Genomic DNA, 13,413 nt, shown 5'->3' with positions numbered 1-13,413 from the left:
AAAGGATATTTCAAATACAGGCATACCTTGGAGATATTGCAGGTTTGGTTCCAGACCACTGCAATAAAGTATACATCTAAATAAAATGAGACACATGGATTTTTTGTCTCTCAGTGCATATAAAAGCTACATTTACATCATGTTTTAATCTGTGGGCAATACCATTACAAATAAAAAAGCAATGAATATAGTTTAATTAAAAACAATTTATTGCTAAAAATAATAATCATCTGAGCCAGTTGTAATTTATTTTTTGGTGGTAAGTCTTGACTTGATGTTGATGGCTGCTGACTGATTAGGGTAGTGCTTGTTGAAGGGTGGGGTGACTGTGGAAATTTCTTTAAAAAAGCAACAATGAAGTTTGCCACATCAATTGACTCTTCCTTTCATGAAAGATTTCTGTCATATGCAATGCTATTTGATAATATGTTACCCACAGAACTCCTTTCAAAATTGGAGTCAATCCTCTCAAACCCTGCCACTGTTTGATCTACTAAATTGATTGAAACATTCTAAATCCTTTGTTTTCATTTCAGCAATGTTCACAGCATCTTCAGCAGGAAAAGATTCCATCTCAAGAAATTACTTTACTCATCCATTAAGAAACAACTTCTCATCCCTTCAACTCTGATCATGAGATTGCAGCAATTCAGTCACAGCTTTTCTTTTGCTATTTCCATCACAACTGCATCGACTTCTTCCACTAAAGCCTTGAACCCCTCTAAATCAACCAAGAAGACTGGAATCAACTTTTTCCAAACTCCTGTTAATGTCATATGTTCTTAATGGCATCTACAATGGTGAATCCTCTCCAGAAACTTTTCGACCTACTTTGCCCAAAATGATTATCTATGGGAGGTATACCCTTAAGAAGTGTATTTTTTAAATAATAAAACTTAAAAGTTGAGATTACTCCTTGATCCATGGGCTTCAGAATGCATGTTGTGTTAGTAAGCAAGAAAACATTAATCTTTTTATACCCCTCCATCAGAGCTCTTGGGTGAACAGGTGCATTGTCAATGAGTGGTAATATTTTGAAAGGAAACTTTTTTTTTTCTGAGCAGTAGTTCTCAATAGCGGATTTAAAATACTGCCACAAACCATGATGTAAACAGATGGTGCTGTCATCCAGGCTTTGCTGTTCCATTTATAGATCACAGCTAGAGTAGATTTAGCATAATTCTTAAGGGCCCGAAGACTTTCACAATGGTAAATGAGTACTGTCTTCAACTTAATGCCACCAACTGCATTAGCCCCTAACAAGAGTCAGCCTGTACTTTGAAGTTTGAGGTCACTGATTCCTTCTAGCTTTGAAAGTCTTTGATGGCATCTTCTTCCAATAGAAATCTATTTAATCTATTAATACATTGAAAAATCTACTCTGTATTATAGCCATCTTCATCAGATCTCTGCTAGATCTGATGGATAACTTGCTACATGCAGCTTCTACATTGGCAGTTGCTGCTATACATCTCACTTTTATGTTATGGAGATGGCTTCTTTCCTTAAGTCTCATAAGCCAACATCTGCTAGCTTTAATTTTTCTTCTGCAGCTTCCTCACCTTTCTCAATCTTCACAGAATTGAAGAGAGGGCCTTGCTTTTGATTAGGCTTTGGCTTAAGGGAATGTTGTGGCTGGTTTGATCTTCTATCCAGACCACTCAAATTTTCTCCATATCAGCAAAAAGGCTGTTTTGCTTTCTCATTATTTATGTGTAGCACTTTAAACTTTTACTGTGCCTTCACAACTTGGTTAATTGTTTAGCACAAGAGGCCTAGCTTTGGGCCTATCTCAGCTTTTTGGACATACCTTTATCACTAAGCTTAATCATTTTTAGCTTTTTATTTAAAATAAGAGACATATGACTCTTCCTGTCACATGAACATTTTGAGACCACTGTAGGGTTATTAACTGGCCTAATGTCAATGTTGTTTTCTCTTAAGGAATAGGGAGGCCCTAGGAGAAGGAGAGAAATAAGGGAATGGCTGGTTGGTGAAGCAGCCCGAACACACACATTTATTAAGTTCACCTTCTATATGAGCAAGGTTTGTGGCACCCCAAAACAAATACAATAGTAACATCAAAGATCACTGACCACAGATTACCATAACAGATAGAATAATAATAATAAAAAGTTTGAAATATTGGAAAAATTATGAAAAATGTGACACAGCGACATAAAGTGAACACATGCTGTTAGAAAAAGGTGCTAATACACTTGATTGGTGCATTGTTGCCACAAACCTTCAATCTGTAAAAAACACAATATCTGGGAAGCACAAAAAGTGAAGTGCAATCAAAGGAGGTGTGCCTGTAGATGCTGGGAGAAGGGGAGAAGAACAGAAAGAAGTCACTACTAGCAAATTTCAAAAATTCTGGCAGGAGTGAACAAATAAAAAATAGCCAGAGAGAAGAGGAAAGAGAGAGAGAACACAAGTAAATAAAATAGAATACACAATGAAAGGGTACGTATATTTAACAATTACAAAAACCAATATTATAGAACCAGCGGTCAAACATACAGATCATATCAGTAAATACAAATGAGATTAATTTATAAAAGGAAAAATATTCAGATTGACAAACAAATCAATCATGCTTTTGGTAATAGTGATTGTACTGTTAATTACAAGCAGCTGTGTGTATGGTGAGGGATATTCTGATTCCTATGGTTTCATCATACATTACCTCAAAATTTGAGGTTTTAAAATATGATGACATTGATAAAGGGCTTATATTTGGATACAAACAACTCAAAAATCAGTAATAAGGAAACAATCCAATCTTAATTAATGTGCACTAGATTTTAACAGATATGACACCACAAAAGATATACAAATGACAAATAGCACAGGAAGATATGTTCTTCTTTAGACATTACGGAAATGCATATTAAAGCCAACACCAGACACCAAATAGAATGCCTAAAATTAAAAAACAACTGAACATACAAGTGTTGGTGATGCTGTGGATTACCTAGAATTCTTAAACATTCCTTGTAGCAATATAAAATATTGATAAACAGTTTTGAAAACAGTATGGTAGCTCCCAAAATGCTAAGCACACACATGTCATATAGTCTAGCCATTTCACTCCTAGTTACCCCAAAAAAATGAAAACAGATGTTCAGACAAATACCTGCACATGAACACACATACCAACATTATTTGTTGAAAAAAAACATTCTAGGGGCAATCTGAATGCTCATCAAGAGATGAGTCAGTAAACAAATTATGGTATAGCCACACAGTGGAATACTATTCAACAATAAGAAGGAATGAACTATTGATAACCCTATAACACAGATGAATCTCAAAATAGTAACGCTGAAGGAAAGCAGCTAGGCCAAAAGGGGTACAGAATGTATGATTAAATTAATATAAGATTCTAGAAAACGCAACTAATGTATAATAACAGCCAATCAATGGCTGCCTGGAGACAAAGGAGGGTGAGAGCCAGAGAGGGGCAACAAGTAAGGATTACACAGAATACAAAGGAGCAGGAGGAAACTCTTGAACTGATATGTTGTTTCATTATCTTGTTTGCCCTCATGTGTTCACAGTGTATGTACAAGTTAAAACTTATTGAATTATGTGCTTTAAATTCCATGTTTTTTATGTCAATTACACCTCAATAAAGCTATTTAATTAAAAAGGTAAGAGAAAGGGCTATACTTAAAAGCAACAAAGCATGGGTAATTTAACACCAATGAAATGACATTAATTTTGCTCTTGAAAAAATATTTAAGCAGCTCTTAGTGGGAATGCCTTATTTCTACCCCAGTCCATTACAACTGAGGACATGGAATCATCTAAAATTTTCCTTACTCACAACTCTGGTGGTTGACCCTGTCTGTCAGCTGAGACCATAGATGGGACTATTGGCCAGAAGGCCTACAAGTGACCTCTCTTGAACCTGGACTTCCTTAAAGCATGTGACTCTTTCCAAGGGTGAGCATTCTAAGAGAAAGTCCAAAAGAAGCTGAATTGCCTCCTGCCTACCATGCAGAAGTCATACACTTTTGTTTTTGTTTCTTTTTATTCATTGAGGAAAACACAAAGGGGTATCCAATTTCAAGCGAAAGAAAATCAACTCCATATTCTGAAGCAGAAGCAACAAGATTCCGGATGCACATAGGACTGGAAACAGTTTTGTGACAATTTTTAGAAAATTCAATGTGCCATATGGGACAAATAAATGAGTCCTTATATTATTGTAATTAGGAACTAAAATTTTTGGCATGAAGGAAAGAAGATTCAGATGTAAAAGTAATAAAGAAAAACACTACATTCTTGAGTTCTAAAATATGTTTCTGTTTTCCAAAAAACTATAAAAGTCCCATAACATAGGAGAAAACCTAGTTGGCCTTGGGTTTAGCAATGACATTTTAGACACAATACCAAAGGCAAGATCTATCAAAGAAATAACTAGTAAGCTGGACTTCATTAAAATTAAAAACTTCTCTTCAGCAAAAGATACTGTCAAAGAATGAAAAGATAGGCCACAGGTTGGGAGAAAATATTTGTAAAAAACATACAAAGACATATTTAATAAAAGACTTATTCAAAATTTAAAGAACTCTTAAAACTCAACAATAAGAAAACAACTTGATTAAAAATGGGCTAAAGACCTTAGCAGACATCTCACCAAAGAAGATATACAGATAACAAAGAAGCATATGAAAAGATCCTCCACGTCATAGGTCATCTGGGAAATGCAAATTAAAACAACAAAGATATACCAATACACAACTATTAAAATGGTCAACATCCAGAAACAGCAACTCCACATGCTAACAAGAATGTGGAACAATAGAAACTCATTCATTGCTGGTTGGAATGCAAAATAGTATAGCCCCTTTGGAAGAGCAGTTTCTTACAAAACTAAATATATTCTTACCATAGAATTTAGCAATCGAGCTCCTTAGTACTTAATGAAAGGAGTTGAAAACATGTCTACCTACACAAGTGATTATAGCAGTTTGATTTATAATTGTCAAAACTTGGAAGCAACCAAGATGTCTTCAGTAGGTGAATAAACTGTTAATATATCCAGACAATAAAGTATTATGCAACACTAAAATGAAAAGAGTTATCAAGCCATGAAAAGACATACAGGAACCTTAAATGCACATTACTAAGTAAAAAAAAAAGCCAATCTGAAAAGACTACCTACTGTAGGATTCCAACTACAGGACATATTGGAAAAGGCAAAACAATAGAGCCAATTAAGACTGGTGGTTGACAGGGTTTGAGTGGGACGACGGATACATAGGCAGAACACAGGATTTTTAGGACAATAAAACTACTCTGTAAAATACTATAATGGTGGATATTGTCATCATACATTTGTCCAAACCCACTGAATATATGCCAAAAGTGAACCCTAATGTAAACTATGGACTTTGGGTGATAATTATGTGTAAAGGTAGGTTTATAAATTGTAACAAATGGACCACTCTGGTGGATAATGTTGATAACAAGAGAGGTTGTGCATGTGTAGGGGAAGGAGGTACATGGGAAATCGCTGTATCTTCTCAATATTACTGTGAACTGCTCTAATATGAGCAATCTAGTAACAATGAGCATGTCAATCAATCAGATCTGTGTCTTTCACTACATTTCCTTATAAAAGGAACTAGGGGTTCTCAGAGAAATGGCTGTTTTAGGAATGTTTAAGATGAGCTTTCATACCAGAAAGCAAGAATGCTGTCAGTGACTAAGGATTGTGTCCAAGAGGCTCAGAAAAGAAAATGAAGAGGATACTCTGGCCATTGTTGGGACAATTTAAGCATAAAAAGAAAAATATTTGCAAGTATTAAAATACATCAAATATTTAAAAATTCATGTATTCATAATACCAAAATTTGAACCTCCTGGGAAGAAAGTAGTATATGGGCTCATTTGAAAACTAGCAAATAAGGGAAAAGAATCAAGGAGTTTTCCTTTCTTTACTGTACAAACTGTATCTCACGGTAATTAGATACTTGATGACAGAAAACTTCATTAGAGAATGAATTATTCCGCCTAGTAAGTAAAAGGAATAATTGAATTAAAATAGTACCATTTTGTAAACTAATTTAAAAATGGGTCTGGGCATTGATCATCAGAGGTTGTTAATATCTCAAAAAGAGAAACAACCAGAAATGTTTTGCCTAATGATGGGTGTGCCCAGTAATACTTATGAAACATTCTTTCCAAAGTGATCCCATTTAAATTCTACGACGCTTTTAGTTCTATCAACTTACAGGAAATAAAGAGAACAGAAGAGCTCATTAAATGATGTAACAGAAATTCAGTTATTCCTAACCCTTTGGAAAACTGCATATAAATGACCCATTCTCTTTTTTGTAAGAAAAAAAAAGGAGATGGAGACGTAGACTATAGATTTTAAAAGATGTAAGAGACACATTAACCAATCTCAATAAATATACCTTCTTTGAATTCTTATTTGAGCCAACAAACTATAAATATATGGAACAATCTGGAAAGTGTGAACATTGTCAGGATATTTTATTATACAAAAGAAGTAAGTTAAACTTTTGGTGTTTTATTGGTATTACAAGTTTTCATTAGTGTGGATATATGTACAGTTAAAATCCCCTTCTTTTAACTATACATATATTTAAGAAGGGGATTCTTTTAACTATACATATATCCACAGTAAGATATTTTTCAGATGAAGTCATATCTAGGACTTCTAACCAAATAGCCCAAAGGAAGGGGTAGTGAGAGTGGGGTTGGCTATATATGAAACAAGTCTAGCAATGCATCAGTCATTGCTGATGCTAAGCAATGGCTACACCATCCTGTAGATTATTTTATTTTTCCACTTCCTTATGTATGTTAAAGGTATTCCAAAATAAAAAATATAAAAACAACTAATGAAGTAAATAATTATACCCTCACTCCATTGCCAGATAGTCTAATTGTTCTGTTAACATACCGCTGTTGGTTCTTTTTTAAGATTGCCAAGCAATTCTAATGAGTAGCAATGAACGAGAATAATCTCATTGAGCCACATGCATAGACAGATATACTCATATCTCATCAAAGCATGGGAGGAAACCATATTGCCTGTTACCTTGGTGACTGATTGATTTCAGAAGCCACAAATCATAAGAGAAATGAGTAGAGCTTGAATGTTTATGAGTACAGTACATACACCAATATGAATACGGTAAACATTCCTGCTTAATGGGAAGACTTGCCAAGTGCAATGAACTGTTTTCTTTAGGGTTTCACTTTTGTGCTTGGCTGAGCTGGTTGAAGTAGAATGAATTACAAGGGAAATAAGGCTCAGTCATTCAATGACAAGGTGACTGAGGCATTTTCCTGGAGAAAGCATGCAACAAGCCTGTATCTGGGGCATTCTGGTTGTAAATAATCCAACTAAAGAAATCTTCATTACTTTCCATAGTATAGTAATTGGTAACACACATGTGCTATCTTAAAGTCCATCTTGATTAAATGCCTGTATGATAGTTGAAATTGAGTAACATTTGAGATTTGAAACCACATCATATCTCATACTCATGGAAAAAATAAGCACATCCTGTTTTTCTTACTGTGCAATTGTAATACATATTAATACTCCTCTCCCTACTAACTCAAACAAATAAAACCCTGAACCTCAACAAACTGCCTTTTATTAACATCTATTATTCAAAATCACTCCAGCAGGTTATAGCACAAGAACAGTTTTTCAAAAAAAAAAAAAAAGGCCTAAAATATAATACTGAAAAGACAGTCCTCAAAATATAGACTACCATTGTACACTGGAGTCCTCAGTAAACTAGCTATCAGTTTTTCTCCCCCTAAGAAATTATTTATCTAAATTGTTCTGCTTACAGTACATCTCAGGGAAATAAAATATTTAAAGTATTTATCAACTATTGCTGATACATTTCAGAGATTGGTTAAGTACTTACTTTTTCTTTAAGGAGAAAATTCAGGAAGGCAAAATTTTAATCAAAATTTCACAAGGCAGCACATAGCCAGCCAGGATCCAAATGATGAAGTCAGAACATTAACAGGGCCTGGGAACAGTTTCTTTTTAGGAGCTGGTGGTGGTCATCTCATTCCAAAAGGCAGATGGTATTCAGATCTGACATCCAGCTCAAGTAACACTCATCATTCTCAACCTCAGTGCCCCTAATTAATAAAAGTATTGATGTGTCCCTGCCCAACCTACAATATTCAAAGCTTCACTTGAAGACTTGAACAAGCTCTTAATTTTTCCCCAAGAACTTCTACAGAGCCCTTTCTTGAAAGCTATGTTTTCATATAGAAAGCGAAAATATGCTGTCAGTAATTTTGGTTATAGGGGTTCTGTACGTGAGAGTGCACGTTAAATACTGCCAAGGGCCCAGATCTTGTATATGATAGGCTAGTTGATTGCCTGTAGACATTATTTTACTCTCTTCAACACCAGCATCTGGATTTGCAAAACAGAAGTCAGATTGCCTCTCTTACAGGAACAGCTAAACATTAAGAAGAGATGTTGTGCAGTGTCCCACTTGTAACAAGTGCTCAATCAGTGTTGATTCTCCCAATTCACCCACCCCAATGAGAAGAACTGTGTGAGAACAAACAAATACAACCTTGTTATTAAATGCCTTGCTAATCTATCTAGCATTCCTCAAAAGTGTATTTTGGCAACATTATTTTCTTTGATTTTAATTAGATGTTCACAGAGCCACTGAGGAGGGAAAAAAGTAGTGCCCATGGTCAAGTTAACTGAGGAATACCTGTTTTTATGAATGCTTAGAGTTTTTTAATTGCTAATTTAAATTGTGCTTCTTTGGTGGGGTGTAGGGGCAGTGCAAAGCATGCTACCTTTCCCAACATCTATGCAATAGAAACTGATATGCTTTGGATCTGTGTCCCCACCAAATCTCATGTCAAATTGTAATTCCCCACTGTTAGAGGTGGGATCCTGGTAGGAGGTGATTGGATCATAGGGGTGCAGTTCTCAGGAATGGTTTAGCACCACTCGCTTGTTGGTACTATACAGCAATAGAGTTCTCATGAGATCTGGTTGTTTAAAAGTGTTAGTACCCCCTACCACCCCCAGTCCCGCTCCTGCTGTGTAAGATACCTGCTCCTGCTTTGCCTTCTGCCATGAGTAAAACTCCCTCAGGTCTCTCCAGAAGCAGATACTGCCATGCTTCCTGTACACCCTGTGGAACCATGAGCCAATTAAACCTCTTTTCTTTATAAACTACCAAGTCACAGGTATTTCTTTATAGCAGTTTGAGAATAAACTAATACAGAAAATTGGTATTAGGAATGGGGTATTGCTAAAAAGCTACATGAAAATATGGAAATGGCTTTGGAACTGGGCAATGTGCAGAGGCTGGAAGGCTGTGGAGGACTCAAAAGAAGACAGAAAAATGAGAGAAAGTTTGGAACCACCTACAGACTTGCTAAATGAATTTGACCAAAATCCTAATAGTGTTATTAACAATGAAGTCCAGGCTGAGGAAGTCTAGATGGAAATAAGGATCTTATTGAGAACTAGAGTAAAGTTCACTTTTGCAATGCTTTAGCAAAGAGACTGGCTGTATTGTGCCCCAATAGGAATCTGTGGAACTCAACTTGAGAATGATGATTTAGGGTATCTGGTGGAAGAAATTTCTAAGCAGCAAAGCATTCAGGATGTGACCTGGCTGTTTCTAACAACCTATATTTACATGCATGAGCAAAAAAAAAAAAAAAAGCTGAAATTGACTTTTACTTAAAGGGGAAGTAGTGCATAAAAGTTTGGAAAATTTGTAGCTTGGCAATGTGGTAGAAAAGAAAGCCCATTTCCAGGGAAGGAATTCAAGTCTGTTGCAGAAATTTGCATAAATAAGAAGGAGCCAAGACAATGGGGAAAATGCCCCAAAGGCATTTCCGATATCTTTGTGGCAACCCCTCTCATCATAGGCCCAGAGGCCTAGGAGGGAAAAATAATTTCATGGGCCAGGCCTGGGGCCTTTTGCCCCATATAGCCTGGGGAAACTGCTTCCTGTGTCCCAGCCACTCCAGATCCAGCCATGACTGAAAGAAGCACAGATATAGCTAAGACTGCTGCTTCAGAGACTGCAAACCACAAATCTAGGTGGCTTCCATGTGGTGTTAAGCCTGTGGGTGCACAGAATGCAAGAGTCGAGGATCGGGAGCCTCTGCCTAGATTTCAAAGGATATATGGAAAAGCCTATATATACTGGCAGAAGCCTGCTGCAGGGGCAGAGCCCTCATGGAGAACCTCCACCAGGCTAGTGTACAGGGGAAATGTAGGATTCAAGTCTCCATATAAAGTCCCCACCAGGGCACTGCCTAGTGGAGATATGAGAAGGCAGCCACCATCCTCCAGCCCCCAGAATGGTAGCTCCACTGGCAGTTTGCAAAATGTGTATGCTAAAGTCATGGGCTTTCAATGCCAGGCCTTGAGAGCAGCCATGGGGTTGAACCCCGTGAAGCTACAGGGACAGAGCTGCCCAAGGCAATGGGAGCCCACCCCTTGCAAGAGATTTCCCTGGATGTGGGACATGGAGTCAAAAGAGATTATTTTGAAGCTTTAATGACTGCCCTGCTGGGTTTCAGACTTGCATGGGGAATATAGCTCCTTTCTTTTGGCCAATGTCTCCCTTTTGGAATAAGAGTAATTTACTCAATGCCTGTATCTCCATTGTATCTTTTTTTGGGGGAGGGGACAGAGTCTTGCTCTGTCACCAGGCTGATCTTGGCTCATGGCATCCTCTGCCTCTCTGGTTCAAGTGATTCTCCTGCCTCAGTCTCCTGAGTAACTGAAATTACAACCCCGTGCCACCACGCCCTGTATTTTTAGTAGAGACAGGATTTCACCATATTGGCCAGGATGGTGTCAATCTCTTGACCTTGTGATTTACCTGCTTTGGCCTCCCAAAATTTATCCTGGAAGTAACTAACTTATTTTATATTTATACAGACTCATAGGTGAAAGGGACTAGCCTTGTCTCTGAGGAAACTTGGGAGTTTGAACTAATGCTAGAATATGTTAAGATTTTGAAAGACTGTTGGGAAGGCATGATTATATTTTGCAATGTGAAAAGGACATGAGATATGAAAGGGTCAGCGGCAGAATGATATGGTTTGAATATGTGCCCCCACCAAATCTCATGTTGAATTATAATCTTCAGTGTTGGAGGTGGGGCCTGGTGGGAGGTTACTGGATCATGGGGGTGGAGTTCTCATGAATGGCTTAGCACCATCCTCCCTTGGTGCTGTATAGTAATAGAGTTCTCATGAGATCTGGTTGTTTAAAAGTATTAGTACCCCTGCCACCCCGAGTCCTGCTCCTGCCATGTAAGATGCCTGATCCTGCTTTGCCTTCTACCATGAGTAAAACTCCCTGAGGCCTCCCCAGCAGTAGATGCCACCATGCTTCCTGCACAGCCTGTGGAACCATGAGCCGATCAAACCTCTCTTCTTTATAAATTAACCAGTCTCATGTATTTCTTTATAGAGGTGTAAGAATGAACTAATACAGAAAACTTCTTGTCAGAAACACCTATTAATACCCCAAGGAACTAATAATATTTTTTGGAAAACAATGTGGCAAGACCAAATGAGTCTTGGGAACTGTGGGTAATTATTGCTGTCTCAAAAGATATTAATGATTTTCTCATATTGTTTCTATGCATGGGATTACTCATAAGCACCATGGGAATGAAAGACCTTCAACAATTCACTGCAGAGCTATTGGGAAATTTTACTTTATTTAGCCTCTGGAAGACAAAAAGCAAGTTGTTCACTCTTGTGAACAATACAGTGAATAATTACAGTAGCTGCTATTGACAAATGAGCATGAGTTCTAAAGACACTGGGGTCGCTTTAGTCAGAAATATAATTACCTAGACAAAAGGGATTTGATGTTTTTATACTTTTAATAGACAGTTTAAAGCAGGTTTGGGAGAGCTCAAAGTCATGGAAATTCTAATTGTGTATGTGCTGGTTCAGATACATATAAGTAACCATACTGAAAAAGCAATTTGGTTTAACAAATATCTGCTGCGTACTTGCTACATAAAAGGTACTAGCTAGTAACCCAATAATGGTGAGAGAAGATAGACATCCCTTTGTACAAAAAATTATAATGAATCTATACTGTGAACTTATGTATGGTACAAAAACTTATGCTGGTTCTCGAGGTAATCATTTACTTTCAACTTCTGCCACCTCTGGGATTTCGACATGCTGCAACATTTTAGTTTCAACTCTGTTTAGCAATGTCATTGCAAAAGCATTTCAACTGGTGTTCAAATAGAATGGAGTATGTGTCAGTTACCAAAGCAACTCACTCATATGTGCTCTCGCAGTTCAGTTCTAGAGCAGCTGTGGTCTACTCTGGGCAAAGGGTAAATGAGGTCTCTTGGATTGAAGTAGCTTCCAATCTACATATTTAAATGAGAAACATACAAATTAACCACGCCCAGATGATCTCAAGTACATTCAGGATTCGGGAGGTTGAAGCCACCCCAGCTTGGTAGGTAACTACAGTCTTCCTGGTAGGCAGAATCATAAGGTAGTTCTCAAGATTCCCACCCCCTGGTGCACATGCTCTGTATAATCTCCTCCCCTTGAATATGGGTAGGTCTGTGAGTATGAAGGATCTTACTCCCACAATTACGTTAAATTGGCTGACAAAGCCAAAGGGATTTTGCAAATTTAAGTGAAGTGCCAAATAAATTGACACTGAGTTAATCAAAAGGGAGATTATCCTAGGTAAACCTGACCTAACCAGATGAGCCCATAAAACTGACTGGACCCTTCATGAAGAAAGAGCTTCGAAGCCAACGAGGTTCTCCTGACAGCCTTAGGAAAGCAAACAGTCATGTTTTGGAGAGAGCGAGATGGCTGATAAATTCTTTTCACAGCCATTTCTAGTAGTATCCTTCCTGTCTGTGGGTTTAATGCATTCTCATAAACACATATGATGTATCCATCAGGGTCCAGGCAAGAGACAGAAACCACATCAGTTATTTGAACAGGGAAAAATTAATATAAAGATGGCTTAACTAGATAAATAGTTAATAACTAGATAAATGAAGGAATAAAAAGAGATCTCTAAGGTATATTAAGAGTAGTACCTTCAAGAGGCAGCTATCACTCCAATAGCCAGGGAATAAAGGGAAGATATTGGAGGTATGAAAACCTACAAGGGATCCTGTAAAGCTGAAACTCAGCCATCTGAGGAAGGACTGCTGGCCAGCTGGTGACTCTGAGCTTGGAGGGGGGCACCATGAAACTTAGATCCAGATTTCTAAGAAGAACAAAGAAACTTATTTGCTGAAAAATTCAATCTGAGTGCAGCTTGCTGCTCTAGGAAGGTGCTGCTGTAGCTGGGGTAAAAAAAAAAAAAGTAAAGCTGAAGCGATACCCCTAGGA

General features: G+C 37.4%; 1 long non-coding RNA gene across 1 annotated transcript in view; it reads right to left on the bottom strand.

The window, feature by feature from the left end:
- LOC116524153 overlaps window positions 1–8,143 on the bottom strand; it is a 178,315-nt gene extending 170,172 nt beyond the window's left edge. The window contains exon 1 of the long non-coding RNA XR_004257198.1: window positions 7,932–8,143. This is a non-coding gene — a long non-coding RNA (uncharacterized LOC116524153). The remainder of the gene's footprint in view (window positions 1–7,931) is intronic.
- Between the last annotated feature and the right edge of the window lie 5,270 nt (window positions 8,144–13,413).

Source organism: Sapajus apella, unplaced genomic scaffold (assembly GCF_009761245.1).
Source record: "Sapajus apella isolate SASKATOON/1434 unplaced genomic scaffold, GSC_monkey_1.0 scaffold44, whole genome shotgun sequence".
NCBI lineage: Eukaryota > Metazoa > Chordata > Mammalia > Primates > Cebidae > Sapajus > Sapajus apella.
Note: the sequence above shows the minus strand (reverse complement) of the source record. Positions and strands in the feature narration are given on the sequence as shown.